The sequence below is a fragment of the Chamaea fasciata genome, unplaced genomic scaffold (genome assembly GCF_029207755.1).
Source record: "Chamaea fasciata isolate MVZ Bird 193981 ecotype frontalis unplaced genomic scaffold, bChaFas1.0.hap1 SCAF_19, whole genome shotgun sequence".
Taxonomy (NCBI): domain Eukaryota; kingdom Metazoa; phylum Chordata; class Aves; order Passeriformes; family Sylviidae; genus Chamaea; species Chamaea fasciata.
This window is the reverse complement of record NW_027094104.1, coordinates 11,657,374-11,682,656: the sequence shown is the minus strand read 5'-3', so window position 1 is coordinate 11,682,656 and position 25,283 is coordinate 11,657,374. Positions and strand designations below refer to the sequence as shown.

The 25,283-nt window shown below is 41.3% G+C and overlaps 1 protein-coding gene across 2 annotated transcripts in view; it reads left to right on the top strand.

The window, feature by feature from the left end:
- COX10 (cytochrome c oxidase assembly factor heme A:farnesyltransferase COX10) overlaps positions 1 to 25,283 on the top strand; it is a 90,672-nt gene that overhangs the window by 31,491 nt on the left and 33,898 nt on the right. The gene's annotated exons all lie outside the window — the stretch shown is intronic.

Genomic DNA, 25,283 nt, shown 5'->3' with positions numbered 1-25,283 from the left:
CAGAATAATGATACATTTCCTCTAGTGAATATGGGGGTATTAAAATGAACAGTTATCTTCAGTGCTGTAAATAATAATAGGGAGAAAGATGCAAATCAAAGACCTGGTCTAAAGCTCTTACAATTCTCCTCCCTAGCAACATGGACTAATACAGCTGTATGTTTGTGAGTGTTTATGCCCACACTGAAAAATCTGCTCTGTGCCATGGAATGACGTGGGGCCGTGATTTCATCCTACATGTTTTTCTTGTCCATGGCACCATGTGCATGACAGTGGCTGGAAGTCCTGCTCTGGGTTAGTTTATTACCAATCCACTACTGTGTAGTGTCTGATTTTTCACCAGTGCCAGAACAGCCTCCAGGAAGCCACATAAAAGTTCGGTTCCCCTTCCCACGAGTGTTCTTAATTTATTCTGAAGTCACATTTCTAGTCTAAAGCTCTGGCGCTGTGTGTGGTTTTGGAATTACAGCAGCAAACCACAAAGGCAAAAAGCTCCCAGCCCAGATCCTGCCGTTCCTGAATGTAAAGCTGACTGGCTTCCCTCGTTTTCTGCAGTGGAGAAATTGAAAAGGATTCTGTCAGAATAACTTAGGTTCACAATCTAGGTCGTGGAGTGTGGTGGAGGAAGAATTGGTTTCCTGAATAGTTTGGAAAACTTGGTTAAAAAACCATTGTAAGTCGCTGGGGTGTGTTTTCCACTGTTACCTGTGCTGTAAGTGTGCAGAGGTTTGTGGAGGTGCCCATGCACCTGTTGCTGTCTGGAGCTGGGGGAGTGCATTTTGTGCTTGCACAAGCTGGATCCAGGCTAGAGCTTGTTTCATACTGAGAAAACTGCCCCGGATCCAAAATCCAGAATGAGAAAAGTCAGGGCTTCTAGCAGTGTCTTCCCTATTTTGTGTTAAAATACCCAAACACCTTCTGGACACGCTGCCAGAAACACTCTGCTGAATATTTAATGTCTGGGGCTTCTCAATACATTTTAAAACTTAAGGTACATTTCAGAATTATTTTTTGAAATTAACACTTGCTCTTTCAGGGAAAGCCTGTATCTACTGCTTAAACTTCATCCTGTGCTGCTGGAAAGCCTCCGATTGCTGGAAAAGGTAGCATGACTGTATTGTTTCAGCAGTAAGAAGCAGAAGTTGTTACCTAATCCGGAGAACTTGACGTGTAGGACACTACACATTTAGAAAGCTCTTATGAAGCTTTTTTTTTAAGTCTTAAATTTATTTTTATTAATAAATTATTTTTAGAACTACTTTTTTCTTGTATGTAGTGGCTTGATAAGACGATGGCAGTGCTGTACTTAGCAGATGAACTTTGTTTTCTCTTGCCATGGTACCTGATGCTGGCGCTGCTGTGATCTCCACGGCACCCACACTGAGGGGGAAACTGCAGTATCCAGTCCTTGGAATTTGTCCTCTGCCATCCCAGGTATCTCCTGCCAAGCTTGTAGCAAGGCAGACACCAGTGTCAGGATGGGTTCAAGATATTTTGCGCTAGCAATGTGAAATGTTGAATCCATTCTTGCATATTTTTCTTTGGCAGCCCCATCTCCTTTCTTGGTGACACTGACAACTGTGCAAACCAGCCTTTCTCGTATGCACTTTGATACCAGTCACTGATTTAAATCCCTGAGTGAGAACTGGAGGATGAAAATCGTGAGCTGGCTGGGTTAGAATACCAAAGCTGTTGTCCTGCAGGGTGATGATGCCCATGTCCTACACCTCGGGTGTTGTGGCAGGGCCGGGGGCCCGGGCACAAGGGAGCGAGCGCTGGGGAACGCTGGGCTGTGGGCGAGGGGGAACGTCAGCAAGACACACTGCTGTGGGCAATTATCCTGCTGTTGGGTGGTGTCAGCTTTTAATTCAAGTTAACAGGGTTCTTACATGACAGTTGCAAAGTTATATTTAGGCCACACTGGTGTATATTGCTTACAGGACTTGATTTTTCTATTTTAATTTATAGTAGTGCTCATCTTCACATATGGTAACGTTTTCTCATTTTCCGGTAATATAGAAGTTTTGACTTATACAGGATATTGTGGATTATGTATTAGTCGGTATTTTTCATAAGAGCCAGGATTTCTGCACTGACTCTCACTATTTTGGTTAATTTGAACAATCTTTGTGTGTGCTTTTGAAGCTGCTGGGAGGGACAGATTACAGCAAACCCTTAAATCATAGGTAGCTCCATACAGAATGAAGTGCACAGCTTCAAATTAACCATGTTAATTATCAGCTTCAGAAGAGAAAGTTCTTTCGTCTGTGCTCTGACTTCTTTTCTAAAGTTCATTTTCTTATGTGAGAGGTAGTATTTTAATACATAAAAGATGCACCAAAGTATTTATCATTCAGGCTTCTGTGGTTTTGCTTCACTGGGTGCTCGCTGAAACAGGACGGAATTGTAGATGAGAGCTGGGTACTCACCCAGTTTTCTTTACAACAGCCATGGTGTAGGATTAAAAACAGACCACCTTGTTTATATCCTTATATCAGCTCAGTTTATTAAATCCTTATGAGTTTTAATTTACAAATATTTAGGAATTCAGTTACTTAATCACAGAGGAGGAAAGGAGAAATTCTGAGAATGGTTTAAAGGGGATTTTAAGGGAGCAGGATTTGTCTGTGTAAATACTTGGGTGTGTGTCGTTGGAGGTCCATATGTGTGGGATACAGGACCAGGTTTCCCTTTGGCTTCAGGTGAATGCACATTCACCTGCCTCGTGAAGGACCAGAATGCTGGTGACTGTTCATCCTCTTCCTTCCATATCAGCTCTTCTAAGGGATCGTCTGGACTGGGAAACTGAATCCCATCTGGAAAATATTTTAGATTTTAGGCAAAGTTAGTCATGACTGACTTGGAAGGACAGTGGTGGCAGGAGTTGAGGTCCTTCAGCATGTCTTCCCTGGAGCCTGTCCCAGCTTCTTATGTGTTGTGCCAACATGAACTTTACCCACCTGTTTTACAAAGGGAGAATATTAAATAACTTGGGGTTCATTGCACCATGCATGTGATTCAACACTGAAGTCCAGAATGGCCAGTGACAATTTTGAAACAAATCCTTCAGAAAATTTTGCCGTTTTAAGTAATTTCGACTGTATTTTTGCTTTTTCTCTTAACTGTCTTTCACACCCTGGCTTGATTTCTCTGAGTTGTGGACAATGAAACTTCTATCTCTGCTTTGTGTAATTTCTAGTGAGAAAATGAATCCATTTATGGAAAAACCCTGCAGAGAGAATATATATGGATTGGTGAGGTTAATGTTTATTTAGTTTGCATTTTAATAATTGCTTTAAGAACTAATTTGCTTCAGATTTTAAAGAACTTCATAACCTAAGCTCATGTCCTCTTGGCAAGGGGGCAGTTATCTAGATTGTGTTGCTCATCATAAAGTGGTTTTTTTTCACTTGGTGATTTTTTTTCTTCATTTGGGAAGAATTATTTGTTAAGCATGAAATAGCATTTAAGCTGAGAAATGTTTCTTAGCATTAGCTTAAAAAATATCTGAATATAAGATAGCTCTTTAAAAAGGATGGCATTATAGCATTTTTAATTAATGTGAAAGATGCATCCTATAACTTAGAATGCGGTATGTAGGCTTCAAGTTCTGACATATGTAAAATATACAGAAAAGACATTTAATCAACCTCAGCTCCATTCTGTATAAACATCTATCTGGAAAATGAGTTTTGTTCTTCTGCAGCCATAGGCTAGGAGGTGGTGTTGTTGCAGTCTCCTGCTAAAGGTTTATAAGAAGTAAGATTTGAACATGAAAGGTCTTGCTTGGAGCAGTCCTATGGTGAAGAATCACAGGTCTTGTATTTCCCCTTGATTAAATAGTGTCAAGATCAGTTAAACAAAACAATTTCTGAATTTTTAGGGTACTGACATAGCATTGGAACTTCCATATCTCCACCAGACAGGAGCCTTTTTCATACTCGGTCTGTGGTCCATTGAAAACTGGGGATGGAAATCCTGCTGGGCGTCAGGGAGCTTGGAGAGCATCTCCTTTGTCATGCCCCATCATGTGTGTGCAGGCAAGTGTGAGCTGAAGGTTTCTGAGAGGGAGGATGTTGAAAAAGTGTTTCCTGGCTGTCCAGCAATGGAGATGAAAAGCCGATTCCTCTCCCAGACATGGTTTCCGAGCACAGTGTGGCTCTGCAGGGAGCCTGGGCTTGCGTTCTGTGTGCCACAGATGTGTTCAGCCCTGGAGAAGGAATATTGCTGCACCCAGGAGGACATCAAGATTTTGGAATCTCTTGGTGCTATACCTGGGGGTGGATTTAAAAATTTCAACAAGCTTAAAGCTCTGAAAACCAGCTCTGAATATAATCACCTGCAACTTAAGCATGGAAAAGTATGTTCTCAGTGGCAATTTGGTGGCTGAAGTAATTTTGCATTCTGGGGGTGTAAAATGTGCAGTGCTGAGGGACCTGCGCTGCTTTGCAGCGGAAAGAAGAGTGGCTTTTTATCATTCAGGAGGAAAAGGTGTGTCTAAATCCAGATAATCATGTTCATCAGCTACTAGCATTTCATAATTTAAAAGTTCAACCCTATAGCTGTGACCTGGGTAAAAGAGAAGAGTTTGAGTTGCAGGGCTGCCATGGCAGCCCTGGTTTGTAAGCCCAGATGTGTTTGTCACACCTGGAGTAATGCATGACTGTGCCTGAGCCTCTCTGTAGCTTTAGGTACGAGTATTTTAATCACAGATAATATGCTGTTGTGCTTCAATTACTCTTCTTGGAAGCTTCTGTTACTGCTCTGGAATAGGAAGGACTTTTTATCTTCATTCTGGAAGTAATACATTCATGACATTAAATGGAGGCATATGAGTAATTCAGCTATTCAACAATATTTTTAAATCACTGAAATCTCAATTTTTTCAATCAATTCTCTTATCCTTGCTTTCTGTTGGATTGATGTAGCTGTTACTTTGGGTACTGGAAGCGGAGGAGTTATCTTTTGGGTAGACAAGTGATTGATTTTAGGCATTAGACATTCACCGCAACGTTATAAATATTTACCTTTTCCTACTTCTACTTTGAAGTGACCTAGAGGCTTTCCCAAACAGGTTAGTTGCCTCAAAAAGCTATTAAAAATATTTTTATACTTTCTTTGCCATAATATTTTTAAAGCAGGATGGCTGGGCAGTTGGCTGTGTGGAGTAACCTTTCGTCTTCACCATATGTGCATAACTCTCATTTTACTCATAGGAGAACTACATGTGCATTGAGGAGAAAAATAGATCCCAAGTGTCAGAGCTGTCAGGAATTTTTTCTTCCACTACATTGCTTTGCTTTCTTTCTACCTACAGGAACTTTGCAGCTTTTGCACCTTGTTATCTGCTGCCTGTCATATGTCACATTTTCTAATTCCTTATTTTCAGCTGCAGTGGGGCTGCGGAGATTTTGGGAGGATTTATCAGCCATGTGTGTGTTGCTCTGAAAATCCTGTACCACAACACAGAATTTCAGCTGTAATTAGAGAGAGAGAAGTCAGGAACAGAGCAATTACAACATTATAATTTGATCTTTCCTATTCTGATATGGCACACCTTTCTGATGCCTGCCTGACACCAAATGTGAGCAGCAGAGCTTTGCTCCATTCTCCCCTTTGTTTAAAAATGTGACACATAAAAATCTAAGCTATAAATAAAAATCATCTCTCCTAGAATGTTTTAAGAGCTATTTTAAACATTCATATAAATAAAAACCAATCTGGTGTTTATTCAGCATCTTTGCCCTCATAAGAACATTGGGGTCTTTTCAGAGAATCATGCATTTGTGGAGGCAAGGAGAGATATGTTTCAAAAAAATATTTGGCTTAGTGAGGATCCAGATTCAGTAGGAAAAATGAAGCTTGACAGAAGTGGAGAAATAATGTTTCTGTGAGTGGAGGTTCAGTAAGAGCATTTTGTGATGCATAAAGTTCTAAATATTTTTTTATCCACACAGTAAGTGTGGATTAGCTTTTTAAAAGAAATGAAAGAAATGTAAGTTGTGGAAATCAGAGCTTTCCTTCTGTTGTCAGTTTGTTCCATTCTGCGTAAAAATTTTGTTAATATGTCTGACACAACTTTCATATTTTTCTCTCTTGCTTTCTTTGTTTCCTCTTGCTTTTCTTTGAGAAAGGTAAAATAGGATTGGTTAAGAAAATGCATAATATTCGTAACTGTTTGCGTTGCTCAGGAAAGTTCAAGAACTTTGGCGGTTGGGCTGTTTGCTCTGGTGACTTTGTTAGACAAAAATGCAGTGGTTACTTTTAAAATTTCTTTACCTGGTTTTGCTGATTTGACTTTGGATTTTTGGGACCTAGGTGATGGACACCAAAGGTCTTTCTTTCCTTCCTTTCCTTCCTTTCCTTCCTTTCCTTCCTTTCCTTCCTTTCCTTCCTTTCCTTCCTTTCCTTCCTTTCCTTCCTTTCCTTCCTTTCCTTCCTTTCCTTCCTTTCCTTCCTTTCCTTCCTTTCCTTCCTTTCCTTCCTTTCCTTCCTTTCCTTCCTTTCCTTCCTTTCCTTCCTTTCCTTCCTTTCCTTCCTTTCCTTCCTTTCCTTCCTTTCCTTCCTTTCCTTCCTTTCCTTCCTTTCCTTCCTTTCCTTCCTTTCCTTCCTTTCCTTCCTTTCCTTCCTTTCCTTCCTTTCCTTCCTTTCCTTCCTTTCCTTCCTTTCCTTCCTTTCCTTCCTTTCCTTCCTTTCCTTCCTTTCCTTCCTTTCCTTCCTTTCCTTCCTTTCCTTCCTTTCCTTCCTTTTCCTTCCTTTCCTTCCTTTCCTTCCTTTCCTTCCTTTCCTTCCTTTCCTTCCTTTCCTTCCTTTCCTTCCTTTCCTTCCTTTCCTTCCTTTCCTTCCTTTCCTTTCTCCCCTAGCTGTGATTGCCTGTGGAGATGTGAAACCACCATATTTTCATTTAAATCCATTATGTGGCTTGTAAAAGAATTTCTCTCATTTGGAATGGGAGATACTAGGAAAAATAAATAAATTCTTAGTAGTGTTTTCCAGGGCTTGGACTCAATTAGGAATGGGGCATAAGCTGTTGTTTATTCCATGCCTCCTGAGTTTTGAGTCCTGCATTAGTATGACTTAATCCTGGCTTTTGTGTCTGTTTTAACACCAAGGTTTTACACTGAGTGCTTAGCTTCAAAATCAGTTCCAAAATGTGGCTGTAATTTTATTGGGGAGAGCAGTGAAGGTCCTGCTTTTGATGGCGAAGTTGTCTAGACCTGCCCGTGCGTGTGCTACTGGCAGTGCTGGTGCCCATTTCTAGCAATAAACACCTAAATGGACAGTATGAATTTAACTTCTGGATTTCTGCAAGGAGTCGATGGCAGCACGGCTTTGTGTTGTATAAACAATATTCCTGGAGAAGCTGAGGTTCCTTGGGTAGTAAGCAGGGTAAAGGGCACCATTCTGGATGGTAAGATGGCTGCAGGCAATCAAGCTAACAGAAAAATCAATACAATTTCTGGCCCTTAATCATGCTTTGCAAAGATGAGAGGTGTCCCCCTGTGTAATAGTGCTAATTGCTGCAGAGAGAGCTTGCATTAATGTTTTGCAGGTAAGCTGTATAGAAAGGGGAGTAAATCTAACAGGTTTTATGGAAACACAGCAATTTCATACATGCAAAATGCTTGGGTTTTTTGTCTATGATAATGTTGTAAGACTACCTTTTCAATGCTGAGGACTTGTCAGCCGGGACACGGCAGAGGGTAACCCTGCCTGCAGAAAACAATTCTGCTTGCTCATCCCTGAGTGCTCGCAGGATAGAGCTCCACAAAGGTAATGTCTTTAGGCCACTGTTAGATCCCACCAAGTTTTGGTGGTTTTATTTAGAAGTTAAATGTGTGTGTTACTCACACATGCTCTTATATGTGAGATTTCCTTTAGGTTTTGCTACCCATCATTTATTCTGATGTTCTACGAACACTTAGAGAATGCAAATATTTATCTTTTCATGTTTGATTCCCAAAAGTTTGTGTAAGAAACTAGATAATGAATAAAATAGCTTGAGCTACCTTCCCAGTCTGGCTAATATGAGATTATATCTACTTGTTTTCACTAATACAAAACTTGACAATTATAGATTCTGTATCTCAGAAAAAAAGCCAATAGTGTAACTTCGGCAGCCCCTTTCCTCATCTGTCATCTGTTTTTCTATGTCTCCCTTTTCTATAAAGGCATGGCTTAAGAAATTCCAGGAAGAAAGCATGGATGTGAGGGGGCATAATCGTGTTTGCTACATCAGTGATATCTATAAAATCTATAATCTTGAAAAATCAGTGCAATTCAACCCAGAGATATGATCAGATTACAAGCTAAATTATTTTACTGAGGGGAAGATTACTACTGCTGTCTCTTCTAGGCAGTGATAGAAAACTGTGAGCAAAGTTTAATTTTGAGGCCTGGGTTCTTAGAGTTTACCAAGTGCCTGAAATCAAGAGTTTTTGTTGCCTGCAGTCAAATCATCTGTCATGCAGCTTTAGACGAGTTAAATCAATAGCAAAAATCCTATATTGCAGTGTAATTTAATTAGAATTTTGTCGGAATTATAATTAATTATCAGCTCATTAGTGTATGTGCTTGTATGAAAAATGTCCTTAACTGAAGGTTTTTTAAGTCAACCAAACCCCTTCTGTTGAGCCAGAACCCTGGGAATTCCATGAACAGGAGAATTTTTTTCTGTATCTTCTCTGTCAGCAACTTGCAGCGTTTGTTGAAAATATGTGGACATCTACTGTTCCTGTTAACATCTGCCACTTAATGTTTCGCATGTTCTGCTGTGTTATAAATAATTTATTATATCTGTATAGTTTTATTTCCCTGTAATGATTGTATGCAGGGGATTATACTGTGAAGGTGCTATGTGGTACAGTTGTGGAGGGGGTTTGGGTTTCTAGGATTTGTAATAGCATTGTAAGGCATAAATCCCAATCCAAGTGGAGTCCAGAGTAATCTTTTAACTTATTTTTGAACTGATATTTTAATTACCTCCTGTTAGCTTTAAATTCTTTTATAAAAGATCTTATTTTATTAATAATTCTTTGTTCTGCATCATTTCATTGGCAGTCCGTAACTGTTTCCAGTTGACTACAAGAAAGAATTGCTTAATGTGTAAGCTTCTGTAGTTCTCTCATATTTTTTCTTGCAATGACCAGTTTTTCTTTGGGGTGTGCCATGTTTAACATAATTTCTTTTTAGCTTGAAACCAAGGTTTAAAACCCTTGCATTTCCTACAACCAAAAAAGTTCATTCATCCTTTTTCCTCACCTCCTGAAACTATTTAAGAAACCACAAAGACTTGTCCAAGAACTTTAAAATGATAAAGTTCATTGCAAGAATCGTGAATTTATGCAAATCTACATGTTGATTCTTAATACTTCTAAATTAGATCCATCTTCTTGTATTTACAAAGAGAAATCTCCTTCCTCACCAAAGCCTCGGCTGTAAATCACTTTCCATCCGCCTGGCCAACACCTGATCGCACATGCCATCACCAGGAAGGTTTCAGCACTGTTCTTCATTATTTAATGATTGAAATACTTTTTTTACCTGCTCCCAAGGGTCAGAAGATTTATAACCCTTTGGGGACCTCTGGAGCTACGATATTTCCTTTCACAGTTGCTCCTACTCCAATTGTGAATGGTACTTGCAGAGTAACTAATATTAATTCCTCCTCCTACTCTTTCCTTTTCCTGAAGCCATCAGATTTGTTTGTTTACTCTTAAGTGCTCTTGCAAGGCACTCTGCAGCTCTGGCACTTCTTGACTGACTGGATTTCACTCGCTTCCAGTTTGAGGGAAATGCCAGCAGGGATTGGGTTTAGAGATCGTGCTCCCTCTTAATCCTAAAATCTTTGTTTCCTGTGCTGTCTTCTACTGCAGAGGATGTGTAGGAAATAGCTGTCCAAAGAATCCTTGAAAAATGTCATGGTGTAAACCAAAAATCACTAGCAAATTGTCCTTATATATGAGATCTTTTAGTATCTTGTATGTGATAATGGAAATGGAATAACCTTCCCTCCCTCTTCCTATCATTCTGGAAGACGGCAGCACAAAACCGACTCTTTCAAAACACAGAAGCTGTTCTGATGCCACGTCATAGAATTTCACAGGGATTTTTTTTCTTCTTCTTTTCCTCCTTTTTTGAGAAGCAGGCATCAAGTAGTACACAGACCAACTGAAATACTAGGAAAATACTCGGCATCCTCTCCGTTATGCATGGCAAGTGTTCTTCATGTTGTGGGACACATCAGCAATTTCAGACCTTTCTGCAGCTCCTCCTGTGGTCCCAGTCCTGCCCGTCTGTCACACATACTGCCAAGCTTGCCCCATCTCTCTATCATTTGATATGGGCTGAGAATGACAGGCAGGGGAACGAGGGCGGCCGCAGATGGGCAGTGGGACTCTGAATACAGCTGCCAAAAGCTGTCAGGATCTTGCCAGCTCATCCCCTAAATGAAGATCTTCCATTATGGTCTTTCTCTGTGGCTAGAGACTTTTCCAAATCCACTACATGCTTTTTCAGAAGCCCTGAACAGAAGTTGCTGTTTGTAGGGATGAAAAGCATGGCAGAGATTTTCCCTTTTGTGCCTTCTGCATTCAAAGGCGTCTTAGTCCTGTCTCATCCCCACATACCCTGGCATTGTTCAAAGCCACCTTTGTGTGTCCCTTTACATCATGTTACCACAGTTTGCTTTTCCATTGTTTATTTCATGCCATCTCTTATGTTCTGGAAAGCTTTCCCAGTGCTATTGGACCGCAATACTCTTTCTTTTTTCCCCCATCTCCCCTGATCTCCCCAGACTCCCTTTTCTCAAAGTACAATTTGAAGTGAGCTATAACATTCCCCATATCCTGCTCCCATTTTGGCTTACCTTCTTTTGCCAGGTAGGGCAAAGCCCTCCTCCTCCTTTTGAATAACAAGCAGAATGCTGTCAATTACAAACGCTTCCATCTTGCCAAGAGTCACGGGATTAGTTTATAAACCACTCAGTCAAAAAATTAAAAAGAGCAGTTTGTGTTGATATAGCATTAGAAATGTGTATTATTCCTTACATCTTTATCCAAGGCAGTAGTTGCTGGCTTCTAGTGTGCAGTTTCCTGTTAAGATTATGATGTAGGCACAGAACTTCTGAGCTGGAAAAAAACAAAACAAAACAAAACAAGGAAAGGCCCCCAAAACACCTAGCCTACATGGTAGGGTGTGCTGGGAGTGTTAGTGGGGCACCCCAAAACAGCCTGGCAGGGTGAAGCCAGGCCTCACATACCCATAGAAAGAGAGATCTTGTCCCAAGACATTTATTCATTAAACTTTGTTTATCCTGCCTCCCCTGCTCACCCTGCACACTAAGCTACTAGACAAGTAGTCCTATTTTTAATAGGAACATTCATAAATAAATTAGCCTCAGGGGAGACTGGGAAGAGGTTACATCTGTGGTTATAGATGAAACAGCTCCACAAGGCCAGGATGTTACTGTTTACTGCTTGGTTCTGTATTTCTGCTTACTGCTTTGATATGCACAAAAGTCACAATGACTTCAGCGTTGAGGATGGCTTGTTTTGCAGCTGGAAATCCTGATTTAAAATAGCGTCAGTACACAATCCTGCATTTTTCTGGAAAATGGCTACTTGGTTGAGCCTTTTTCTTCCCTGGGTGCCCCAAGGAGGTAATGCATGTGCCGATGATAAACCCAACAGGTGCCAGGCTTGGAGGGTACTGGAGCCAGTTGGCTTTGTGCCGGCAGCACACAGTGGCTATATTGTGTCTCTAGGTTTTTGTGTGCTTCCATGTCCTTGTGAGGGATGGTATAACCCAGTTGAAATACATACTTAAACTCCTGAGGGATTAAGTGTGTTTCCTTTGCTTTACAGTTCAGAATTTTACAGTTTCTTTGTTTGGGGGTTCTCAGATTGCTTAATGATTTTTTCCTCCCCGTTTTGCCCAGATGTGTATAATAGCAGTATTTGAACCTTACTAGGTTTGCCAATTTTATTGCTCAACATATGGTGTATCCTTTTATTTTTGTCAAGTATATCATTCTTCTGCTGAGAAATCCCTTTGTACTGGCTTTTTCCTTACTATTCTTCATTGGTTCAGTTTGTAACTTGTCTGTACTCCAAAGTTCAGCTTTTTGCTAGTTATTCAAGGGGACAAAATGTCAGATGTTTTGCTTCTGTCTGAAAAGTATTGTTTAAGCTGTCTCTTACTGGAAGAACCACGGTCAATTACTGTTAAAAGAGCCCCTTTTCCCAGCTCCCTGGGAAGCTGCTGCTCTCTGACATCGGAGAAGCACCAGGAGAAGAGAAGGCCTGAGATGATGTGGGTGCTGCAGTGCTGCATCAGCCCGAGAGCACAGGTTACATCCCAAGCCCATGAGTGACCCCTGGGTGGGTCTGTCATTGGCTGTACTGGAGAGTCCAAATTTCCTGGTGAGGAGGATGAGCCTGCAAGGGTCTGCACAGCCAAGGCTGATGGTGTTTGAGGTGCACCTTCAGCCCCAGTCTGTATTCTTGCAGAGGTTTGGGAAATCAGTGTTTATTTCCGCTTCTAAAGCGTTCCCAAACCCAGACTCTTATCTGCTCTTCTCTTGGCCGTATGGGGAGGTTAGAAATGCGACTCTCATGCACAAGTTGGTTTCCCGTGATGCAAAGCTACATTCATTGCTCCAAGCATTATATCTGTACTTTTGAGCACATAATAGTCCATCCAAATCCCTGCATCTGTGGCTCATCCTTACATATTTATTCTGTATTTATAGTGACTAGCATTTGCAGAGAACATGAGCAGGGATTGTTTTCCTGGTAGGCTTGGGAGCAGATTCTTTTGCGGTTTGCATCTCTATAACTCAATTAAATGGGATTAGGATAGACTTACATCAGCTGATTTCTCTGCCCGGAGTCGAAGTATAATTCTTAATAATGATGGTTTTACAAGTGATTTTTCTTTATCAAATTTTATTAGTATTTTCTTCTGAGTGGTTTCTTAAGTTTTCTTCCTTTGTAGCAAAGTCCATGTGTAAGAGACTTCAGACTAAGAATATTTTGTTTGAGAGTCAGAGACTCAGAATAATTTGTAGTCTACTGAAACTATCCCCGATGTCCTATTTGCATAACTCTTATATAAGCTTCCCAATTCAGTTGTAAAGGCACAGATCACTTGAATTCTATAATTTGTTTCCCATGCAATGTGAATGACACGTGGCTTTCTCTTGGCAAATTATTAATGTTTGTATCTGAGTTTGGAAATTATAAATTGCTGTCTGGTGCTAATTGCCAATAATAATAATAATAATAATAATAATAATAATAATAATAATAATAGTAATAATAATAACTGCTCAGGTAATCTTCCATATAATGAGAAATAAAAATTATTTCCTTAAATCATTCCTGTTTTTCACAGTGGAGTGGTTATTTTGTTATATACCTTGAGAAAAGAAATAAAATTCTGCAGCTACCAAATATGTCAGTCATGTATCAGACAGGAAGACCCAGTTAGAAAAATCGTTTGCATTTTCTTTAAAAAACAGGCAGAACAAATTGTGTGATCCCTTGTGCATTGCACAGTTCCCTGTGCTCCAGGGTCAGTGCATCCCTAATTTAGCACTTCATCAACCCTCTCTTTCTTCAGCCTCCACAGGAAGGTTGAGTAACCTACTCAAGTTTTACACCCAGCTGTTTGAAACAAAACTCCCATAAAAACCTAGCTTGTTGTCTTGTCTTTTGATGAAATTACCAGAAAAGTATGAATGTTGTTTAATTGGTTCATTATTTGCCTGTTTATTCCTCTAATAAGGACTCATTCCATTTGGAAATCCAGTTTTGGGGATTTTTTCCCTATGAGTGGCTCTAGACTGAATTTAAAATGTGATATATTTGCATCATGCAGAGCAATAGCTAATCCAAACAGCTTAAATCTGTCATGTTTCTTCAGTCCAAAGAGCTGATGCACCTGCCTGGACCAAGGGAATTAACTAGAAAAGACCTAGGAGCCTGGGGAAGTTTCCCTTGAGCCCCTTTCTTGTGCTGGAGGTTTTGGGGTTTGCAAATCTTCCAGGTCATCACAACTGCTGTGTCTGAGGAACCCTACTCCCTGGCAGAGCTTGGAGCTACCAAGCTCTCGTCCCTCCCCCAGGGTATCCCTGGTGCCTCCTCCGCAGGCGCCGTGGCTGCTGCTTGCAGAGACCCGAGTGATTGATGGTGCCACCTAATTTTAAATTGCAGTTGAAGCCTTATTATTCTGTGGTCGCTAATCAGAATGGAAGTTGTTTTTTGTTGGCTATTATTACTCATTCCACTTTGTCCATATTAGTTACAGGCATGATATGATTGCTGCTCTGCTTTGCCGATACATGCCATTCCCAAGGGATCCCCTTCACTAAAATCTAGATTTCTTGTTACAGCTTGACAGGTTGCTGTTGCAGCCATAGAATGCTTTTTAATACTTCATAGTTCCCAATGCAAAGAAACTTCCACATTGCTTTCGTGAGTGAGGGTGACATAAATGTTAAAGTGCCTCCTGTTACTTGATATTTAATTATGAAAGCATCTACTGGAAAAATAGTACGAGCCTGGTGTAATCAGCACTGGGGCAGACCTGCTAATCTTTTCATTTGGTCTAGACATCAAGGATGCTTTGTACTACTCTGGCTGTAGCCTGATAATCTTGAGACCTTCTGGACTAAAAGTTTCGAGACCCTTTATGAGGGGAAAAACTCCTCCATAAAACCCCTTAGGTTTGCGTATTCGTCAGGCTGATAAATGCCTGTTTGATTAGTTAATGGAAAAGGCATTTGGATGAACCTGACCGTGGAGGCAGCTTGACTCTGTGTTAGTGCCGTGATGTCTGGGAGAGCAGCAGCCCCTGGGTGTCAGGACAAGGGTGCAGTTCCTGCTTCTCATGGCTCTTTGAACTCAGATAATTCTGATTAAACAGCATTTCCATGTTACTTAGAAAATATTTCTGTAACTGGTTGCGTTCCTAAAGAGATCCACGATTCCTGGCAATCGTTTGGAAGTGACAGATGGGTTTCCTTGCTCTTTTCTCCTCTTTCTGTTGTTAAATAGAAACAATTCTTCTTGTTACCTATTTTAAACAAATTAAAGATTCTAAATAAACACCAAAAATAATTGCTAACAGTCTGTTTTCCAAAACCTATCCAAATAGTTGCTTCTTATGTATCACAGTCCAGTTTTAATCTGTAACATTGTTTGTGTCAGACCTCTGCATGTTTAATTAAGTAGTGGATGAGAGGGCAGCAGCCAGAACCCCCTTCACCTGTAAGATGCATTGGGAAAGTCATTCAGGGTCAAAAAAAAAAAGAAATTCTCTCTCAACAGTGGCCAAAACTGAATGCCTGAGGAGTATCAGAACATAAATGGGATCTTGTGTTTTTTATGAGTATTTTAGTTCTTTGCATGGAAAAATTTAGATTTTATCTAGCCTGGAAGAATTCCAGTGCTGTCTAAAGAAAAAACTTGCTGTCTGAATAAAACCACTCTCTGGTCTGGCACAGTGCTGGGAAGTGTTGGTGCAGCTCCTCCTTGGGGAAGTGGTGATGGTGTGAGTGCTGGGATGGGTGAAGCAGGATGTGCCTGAACTTGCCTTTGCTGGGGCAGGAGCAGGTCCCAGTGTGCCCCTGCCAGTTGCACTGACCTGCGCCAGCCAGTTTGTATTGAGATAAAACCCAAGTGCCCTGTAATCTGATGTTACCTGAGAAATAGAAAACTCTGACATTAAGGAAATACAAGCTGGAAATGCACAGTGGAATTACTTTTTGTCCTCTGGATAAGAAGGCAAAGCCTTGCTGTGGCATTTCTGCAAATCTGTCATCATGGACTGTGCCCAGTGTAGAAATCCACGTGAGGAAAGAGTTGGAACCCTACAGGGGTGAGACGGAGCTGCATTGCCAACTTTTCTGGTTCATACATGGTTTGATTTTGTGCTGCTTTCCTGTAGTACCATGGCTTGGTGATGGTGAAAATACCAGTGTTCTGTGTTCAGAGAGTTTCAGGAAAGGTGCAGATACATATCTCCTGCGCTTCCAGTCCCACTTGCCCTTTTTCCTCTCCCAAAAGATATTTTACAGGTATCTTCTATAAAATGCAGAACATAATCTGCTCATTTATGGGGAGGAAAGACAAGAGGATACAGCAAAATTAAATAATGGTGTTATCTTTGCCTTATTTTGAACAGTCAAGCAGGAGAAACAGCCCTTCTCGAATATATTTATATAGAGATGGTGAGGCCCTGGCACATGTTTCCCAGAGGGGCTATGGACTCCCCAGCCCTGGAAGTGTCCAAGGCCAGGTTGGTTGAGGCTTGGAGCAGTCTTGTCTAGAGGTAGGTGTCCCTGCCCATGGTAGGGTGTTGGAACAAGATGGGCTTTAAGGTTCTTTCCAAACCATGCTATGTTTCTGCAATTCTATATCTATAAATACAGTTTGTTTACTGTCTATAACTTCTTAGGGCAACATCTTCTTTCCTTTTTTTAATCAAGGGCTGTGTTTGCGAAGAACCGAGTGGTGCTGCAACGGTATGGTTGGCTAAGGTGAGGTTTGACCAAAGTACTCTGGAATGAGAGAAGAAACACAGGACAAAGGAAAGGCCAGAAGGAGCTGTAGATGTAGATTTTCATTTTGCCAAGTATGGCCAGACCAAAAGCAAATTCTCCTTCACAGATGCCAGGAACTTCAAGTATAAAAAATAATTTGTTTCTAAAACTAAAAGATATTTTGAACAAGCAGTTTATGTTTGCACCTACTGAAATAATCTGTGCCTCCCCAAAAGCAGGCAAGCCTGCTATTGTATGTACAATGCTACTTTTGTCTGTCTTGAAAGAAGAAAAGCTTCACTAATAGGACATGTCAGCCATGAGCAGTTAAAACCAACACATCTCCGTGTGATATAACAGAGCAGTTTATGGATTAATATTCAGGTTCCTGGCAGGAAGCACATTGTGGTGGATTAGTATTCTTATCGTTTGAGTGACAATTTATAAAAAGCTGATTAAAATGACCTGGATCTGGGACACATGGGTTAGAGCCAGGAGGTGTGTGGAAGTGATTTAAATCTCACCTTCCTACTTCCCTGCTCTAATCTCCTGGGCAAGAGCAGAGTGCAGCGAGGCTGCTTGATTTCGTAGCTCTCTAGTAGTCACAGGGGACTGAAAGCAGCAATGGTCTGGAGGGCTCTTGAGTGACCTGCTCTTTCTGCAGCTGCCCGCGCTGAATCTGGGAGCTCAGGATCCTGCTGTACTTACTAGGGAGAAATAAGGTCTTTGCAGCTCCTGCCTCTGTTCTCATTCCTCTGGAGGAGATTTGTGTCTCCTGGTTGACTTGGGATCTCCTGCTTGACTCAAGCACTGCATTGTGCAGCAGAAATACTTCCCCAAGAGTTCCCAAGTAACAACTTTATTCCACCACAGGAATTTGTCAACTTCAGTATCAGATTTTATCTGCAATATTGCTCAAAGCAGCTGCACTGTGTCCAGAGAACCTGGCCTGGTGTATTTTAGGATATATAGTAACTTAAACAGGATTCTGACCTTGTGCAATACCTATCTTCAGCAAATATATTGTTATTTGAAGTTTTGTTTATTTTTTAAATTATACATTGCACTCATGGCATGCTGGCATTGTGACAAATATGATTTAATGCAAAGGAATCTCGTGAGAAAATGTCTTTGAAAAGTGATTCAGGGGATATTTTTGCAAGGCATAAAGGTGGTAATTTTCTTCAACCCTAAAAATGGTTCCTAAAATGGAAAGATCTAGAGGGAAATTGGCTGATTTTTGGCCAGATCAGGTCAGTCTGTGGGTGCAGTTGGTTGGGTGAGCACAAGGGAAGGGCATAAGTTGTTTATCTAACTGAAACACATTTTTTAGCAGTTTTCATTTTAAGTTGAAAAGGAACAGCCCAACAGCAACAAAATCTGAAATGATGGGAAGATATTCAGTGCAGCGTGTCCTGCACTTGGAAATTGTCTCCTCTGGTCAAGAAGCCCAAAAGCATTGATGGGCAAGTGTCCTCCTGGAAGAGGCGCTCAAGAAAGGCTTGGAGTAAAGAGCTTTGTTTGTGAATGCATTAATTCTGTGCTAAATAGAAAGGACTTGGTGGTGGTAAATGTGTAATATTATTAGTCTTTGGCAGCTGGCTGGGAAGCAGTACTCCTTCCCATGGAGGTTTTCTCCAATGTGGATCACATGAGGTGAAGCCTGTCTATGGTATCCAGCTTTCATTTCCCCTGAAGCCATGGCTGACCTCCGTGAGGCCTTGCGAATACACTAGTTAGGTGGGTCACAAAGTCAGCAGTTTTCAAGATGGAACAGCTTATAAGGACCTCCTTTTATTTTTATTACTATTTCATTTTTGTTATGCTATCTTCTTAGCAAAATATGATTTTAATGAGAAGAGCCAGGCTCATTGGTGGTCACCTGATCTGTTTCTCATTTACTAAACCAGGAGATCCGTATCTTTTCTCCCATTTCAAGCTTTGGGCATCAGGTGCATTGAAAAAATGAGATTAAATGAGCTATTTTTTCATGCATTGGTGCTAGAAAAATTGATTCAAAGAGGAAGACAAGAAAAAAATTTTACGTGGAGTAAAGTAGATAAAGAATTTTGGTACAAATGCCATTGAATAACTTGTGACGTTATTCGTACACTGAGGATGACATGTACTCCTTAATTAATGTTAATTCCTTGCTTCTTATGGCAGGCTTGGACACAGCAGGCCCTGGGTCTTTCCTTCCACCCGCACTGCTCTTCTTCAAGTGAGTGCTACACACACATCCACACCTGCAGAGCCAGTGGTTTATCCAGCTGGGCTTCCCTAGTTCCCAGCAGTGTATTTCAGGGTGTGTCCATCATCCTCTCCTCTCTCCCGACCCCTCATCACTGTGACAAGCCCCGCAGATGCAGCAGCATTAGGAGCACGTTGCTGTGACACTCCACGTTACCACAGCTGTGAGCTTTTCAAGTTCCTTTTAATGGCACTTGTGGTATCTGTGAAGGATGTTGTTTGGCCAAAGTGCTGAGGAAGAGGCCTAAGCTGCAAGAGCTCAGTGACCACTTGTTTTGTTGGTCAGAGCCACTAAAAGGATTTGGATGAGCTGAAAACAAACATGGAGCACTGTGCCAGGCATGCTGGCAGCTCCAGCCGCTGCTGTCAGTTAAGGATACTGAAATACGAAATGTTATTTAAAGCCTAAAAAATGCCCTGTTCTCGGGACAGTGTCTCTGGGAATCCTTGGAAAGCAACACTTTTGTGTGGTCAGGAGAATAACAGCATCACCTCTTGAGCACTTAAAAGCAGAGCTGGCATGACAGGTTGTGAGTCCAATGGGTCAGATGGGTGCATACCAGTGAGTCTGCCTTCTCCATCCTGAAAATCTCTAAAGTCACAAGTCTCAACATTTTCTTAGCAATTTCCTCCTGTTGTGTTCCCTGTACAGAGCAATGGGCTTTTAAACACTGACTAATAACAGGAATGTGTCTTGTGGGGAAAAAAAAAATAAACTGTGTCAGATCCTTTATGTGGCAGACCTTTCCAGTTTTGTGGGACATGACAGTCTGGGGTTTAGCTGCCCTCTGTCTGTAAGTAGCATTGTTCAGGCTTGCATCAATCTCATTTTTAATTAGAATCCTCTTTGAAATGGAAAATATCAGAGCAGATCTATAGTAAGACCGGGAACTTCACAGCCAGAGGGTTTTCAGATACTGCCTTAAAAAAAGAAAGAGAAAAAGCTACTTCTAATCCTTAAAATATTTGCCTTGCTTTATTTTCATATCTTGAAGACAAACAGGTGCTGTGTGCCCTTTATGATTCTCAAATATACAATCATCTCCAAAGCCTTCCCTTGTTTGTACAATTAGGGTGGGATTTTCAGAATCACTCAGTGTTGGTCTGTCTCTGCACTCATTGAAGTCAAACTGCCGTTGACTTCAGTGAGAATCGAGTGAGATCAGCACGAGTGCTTTTGAATATCCTTCCCTCCACTTTTTTTTTGTCAAATCTGTGTACAACTGAGTAAAAAGACTTTTGTAGTATACTTTAATTATTCTTTGTTGTTTTCAGATAAAAGTGATTGAAAGGAAACCAGAAGAAAACCTGTAATAATCTTGACTTCAATCTTATTTACCATGAATACTATGTTATATTTTTCTTCTCCATTTATGTAATTATATATTGCTTTATGACAACATAAGGTAAATCACTGAAAACATGAGGAATAGAAATAATTAGGTAATATGGAGAGGAAGAACAGTCTCAGAGGAAAGTACTTGACACGTCATGATCTGGTGGGTTTCCAGTGTTGCTTAAAGCAACTTTCCTGTGGCTGTGTGGGAAAAGCAGGAGAATTCATGTGAAAGGCTAGTGCTGAAACCTGGTGAATTTGGAGACTGCGTGGCCAGCTGTGAGGAATGACGTTCTGGATGTCACTTTCTCAGGAAACTGCAGATTATTGCCTATGTAGCCACAGTCTGCTCTGCCACTGTGCTTTCCACACAGTTTTGGTCCACCTGTTCCTCGATTCATGCACCTTTTTGGTTTCCAGCATGTGTTTCGGTGGTGTTTCTGGTTAAATGGTTGCTCTTGGGCAATACCAAAGAAAACCGAAGAGAGTCAGAGCTTTCTGTAGCTCAGGGGAATTGGGAGAACCCCAGAAACACCTAATTCAACAAGATCAATATTTGCAAGACTTGCCCTATGCAGCCCAGCTACAGCTCTGGCGGTAGATACTCATTGAAGTTCTCTACTGGGGCATCCAGCTGTAGTGGTTTTTTTGTATGGTATTAATGTTTGCTTGGGTTTGCAGCAAGAGATTTTGTCTGAGGAGGAGCTTTGGCCATCACTATACCTCATGTCCACCTCCTCATGTGGTACAAAGCAGGGGGGATTTTGGAGCACAGCAGGAGGAGGTGACTCCTTCACTCATTAGTGCTGAAAATTTACCTGAACTGCCCTTCTGGTCGGCTTTGAAGAGAAATAGATAGATCCAGAGGACAATTCTGATGGCAAAGAACACATGGAAGCCTGCTTGGATTCAGGGTGGTTTTGCAATAGGAGGACCTCAGAGTTACCTTGAATTAAATTGTCTTCCAATGGCAGGGTTTCATTCCATCCTTAGTCTCCTGGGATTATCGGTTCTGCTGTAAATATGTGTTTAGCATTAGAGTAAAATGTTATGTCTGTACATGGCACACTGGTTGCCTGTTTCAGCTGCTGCTGTTTCCACCACATGTCACCAATTAGAGCTGGGCCAGCGGCCAGGCTGGTCCTTCATACGCTCGAAATCCAAAGTGGTCTATGAAAGACGTTTATTAGCTGAAGTGTGGCAGATCTGTTTGATAAACTCTACAGCATATTGTTCCTCTTAGTGCACTCTGTTGGTGTTTTCATGTGAACAGGAGTAAAGGTGTTGGACTGTTGTAATTCAGTAAATGTGATCTCTCCTGCAGGACCATGGATGGCAAATGCAGTATGTGCTCAGGGCTCCATGGACCTAATTAACTGAAAATTGTCAGGCACTGTCTTGGGAAACTTAACAGGTGGTCTTGGTGTTCAACACCCAGAGGGTGCTGGGGCACTGAACAGGCTCCCCAGGGAATGGTCACAGCCCGAGGCTGCCGTAGCTCAAGGAGTGTTAGGGCAACGCTCTCAGGCTCAGAGGGATTCTTGGGATGTCTGTGCAGAGGCAGCAGTTGGACTTGGTAATCATTGTGGGTCCCTTTCCACTCAGGAGATTCTGTGATTCTATGAACTGATGGAAGGAGCAGAAGTTGCCTGCAGAGGCACTGGACACCTGTCCTCTCTCCCTATCAATAGTCCTGAAAGTGCTGGCATGGTGTAATCTGCATCTGCAAGGTGTTGTTACAGAAATCTTGGTGTAGTCTTAATAAAATTATTAGTCTGTGAGCCCCCTGGAAGGTCTGAGTGCTCAGCCACCCTCTGCAGGCAATGCTGGTTCCAAGGGGTAGCTTGAAATTAGATGTTCTTTAATATTTCACTTATAAACAAAATGGAAACCAGTGTGTAGAAGCTGAAGGACAGAAAGCCCATGGGTGTAAACAGCTCTGAGCAGTAATGTGATAGCTATGCTAGGAATTGTGAGATGTTCAAGATATAATTACTGTATATTAACGAGATGAGATCTGCACAAAAAGCATGATGAGCCTGCCAGAGAAATAAACCACAGAGTACTGGCTGGCCTGACTTTTTTTTTTTTTTTTTTCCATCATCATCTTTTAAATGTTCATGCATGCTAATTAAAATTTAGGTTAGGTTCTTGAGAGTTGTTGCCAACTTTTGTCACTCAGGGCTTTTTAGATGCTGTAGATTTAACCCTCAGTCTGCCCTTCTGGTGGCCAGTTTCCCAGATACTGAGGGCAGATAATATTCTGCCATGTCCAGCTGAACTGATGCATTCAGACTTCCTAAGGAAAAAGTCTCTTAAGTGCTTCTAAAATATTTTTTTATCTAGGCATCATCTTAATGAATTTACTGTTTGCTGAAATAGGCAGGACTCCGTTGGTCTGGCATGAGATAATATGTTTGACTTCAGTCTTTCATTCCTATGGAATGATATTTGAGATACATGACTTTTCATTTTTTCTAGGATATCGTTGAAAATAATTTCAAATGAAGAGAGAATTTTGCTGAACATCTGGGAGCAAAATGGGTAAAGTTTGATAAATGACATCTCGCTGACATGGAATAGCAACTAGCTCAGTGAAGGAATCTGGGGCATTGCAAGTAAAAGGATTTTTTAAAGTTTAGTTCAGTTGGAAGTACAGCGCCATGCTGTATACATATGCTTGACAGTAACAGATTATTCCAATTGTCAGATTTAAAAAAGCGAAAAAATTCAGTCTTAAGTCGTGCAGTAGTCTTAATTTCAGAAGCAGCCATGTCTGTATAGAATAGACACAGACATTTTTGACTACTTAAGTCAGCAGAGGAGATTCTTGTTCAAAATTTATATTCTGTTCAGAGGTTGATTATTATATTAAATATATGGAAATATTTGATACTCTAAGCATGGCATCATCAGGTTATATTGCTAACTGCATAAGTTTAAATTCTTTCAGGTGTTGACTATTCAACTGTTCTTCATTTTAGCCATTTTGTATCTGAGACACATTGAGTTTAAAACTTGCATATTATTTTGATTTTACCCATTGAACACCTTTATGCATAAGCATAAATACCGTCAAATGAGCAAAAATCTCTTCATGTGCACAAGTCTAAACTGGAAGTAACTCAAAGCAGTCAGACCTTTGCAAACAGAAGTAAAACCTGGGACTTACAAAAAAATGTAATCATAGCCCAGATATTTTCTGGAGCACAGACTTGAGCCCTATAGAGTTTTTTCCCTTGTGCTGCTCTACCAGTCTTATGTCAAATGTAATTTTTTTCTTCATTTACCATAATTGTCTCTGAAATATAACAGTGAAACAGACCATTAGCAAAACACTGAGCTGTCAGAAGCAATCACTGGTTTCAGATCCAAATGGGATGTTTTCCTTGCTCTGAAGAAACTTCTGTCTGTATCCTGTAGAGGTTCTTTGTGAAACATTCAACACTTCCGGGTTAGGGCTGTAGTTGAGAAGATCTGATCTGTCCCTCTGGCATGAGGTGGAGGGCAAGGACCCCTCAGTGCTTTCCTTCCAAACCAGGGTCTTCACCAGCTCTGCTGGTCATTGGGAATGACCCTGACCACTGCACATCAGCTACAGCAAATAGTGGATGAGAAATTCCCTGTCAGCTGCCTAAAAATCGCTGTAGGAGCTGCCCAGCGCTGTGCCACAGAGTTCAGGCAAAGCAGAAGAGGTATGAGAATCCTGCCTGCCTTCCTGCCTGCCCGCCTTCCTCCCTCCTCTTGGCTGAGCAGCCTGAGTTTGTTTCAGGAATATCTGTCATAAAACTGGAAGGCAGAGATTTCCAGTTGTTTTATAGTCATTACGTCAAGGTAATAGATGGGAAAGGTAGTTCCTGCAAACTCCATGTGCCTGGAAATGGAGCATCTTTCCCCTGATGTACATCTGGAGGGGTCTGACAGGTTCCTGCTGCTCCCATGGTCTCTGTCCACTAGCGTTCCCATGGGAGTGCTCACTAAGTTGCAGGACCAGTAACATAGACTGTCAAAAATGTTTGTTAATTGAGTGTTTTGTAGCCTAAAATGTTAAATCAACTTGCTGGAACAGATTTTACCATGTAGACCTTTATCATATGGTCACCTGAAATCTATCTGCAGTTTGGCTACGCTGAGCTGACTGTGAGTCTGACTGTTTGGAATTATGATTTGTCATGGTACTTTTCCTGAATATTCACTATGATTGGTATCCTACCTCAAAACCTCAGGCTTAACGTTGTTAAAAAATATCCTCTCTGTAAACACATTCTACTCCTTCTGTAAGTAAATCTCTGGTTATTACTTGTGTTATTGCTTGCACACATAAAACTGAATGGCTTTAGATTTGTCTGGATGGCAAAGTGCATTCAGCTTTTCCAGTAATATTCTTGTAAAACAGATCCTGCAGAAGCCTGAAGGAATTCCAAGCGGGCAGATAATGCTGCCTGAATTTTCTCATAGGCCATGTTTAAAGTCAAATTGGGTTGTGACATTAAATGACACCATATGATGTGTTCGCTCTCTCCTGCTCCAACTGGAGGCTCAGAGCAGTTCCCGTAGCATTTTACAAGAGTTGATTGATTTTTGGGGTGGGTTGTAGGTTCTGGCGAGATAGATGAACTTGCAAAAAACCTTAGTGTTAGTTTTTGAAAGACCAGAAGTGCAACATTTGCAAGGACAATTTGTATTAATATAAAACTGGGTTCAGGGAGCTGGGGAGGCTCAGCCTGGAGAAAAGGAGGCTCGGGGGGGCCTTCTGGTTCTGCACAACTCCCTGACAGGAGGGGGCAGCCAGGTGGGGGTCGGGCTCTGCTCCCAGGGAACAGGGACAGGAGGAGAGGGAACGGCCTCAGGCTGGGCCAGAGGAGGCTCAGGTTCGGCATTAGGGAAAACGTCTTCATGGAAAGGCTTGTCAGGCTTTGGAAGGGGCTACCCAGGGAAGGTGGTGGAGTGGAAGTGTTCAGGAAGCCTGTGGATGTGACACTTGAGAATGTTGTTTAGTGGCGAACAGTGGTGGTGGTGGTTGGACTGGATGATCTTAAAGATCTTTTCCAACTGTAACGATTCCATGATTTCCATGTGTGTATGCATATGTAATTGTATATGTCTAAAAGGTGTGTCAGACCTGTTGAGGAAAGAACTTGGAATCAAACT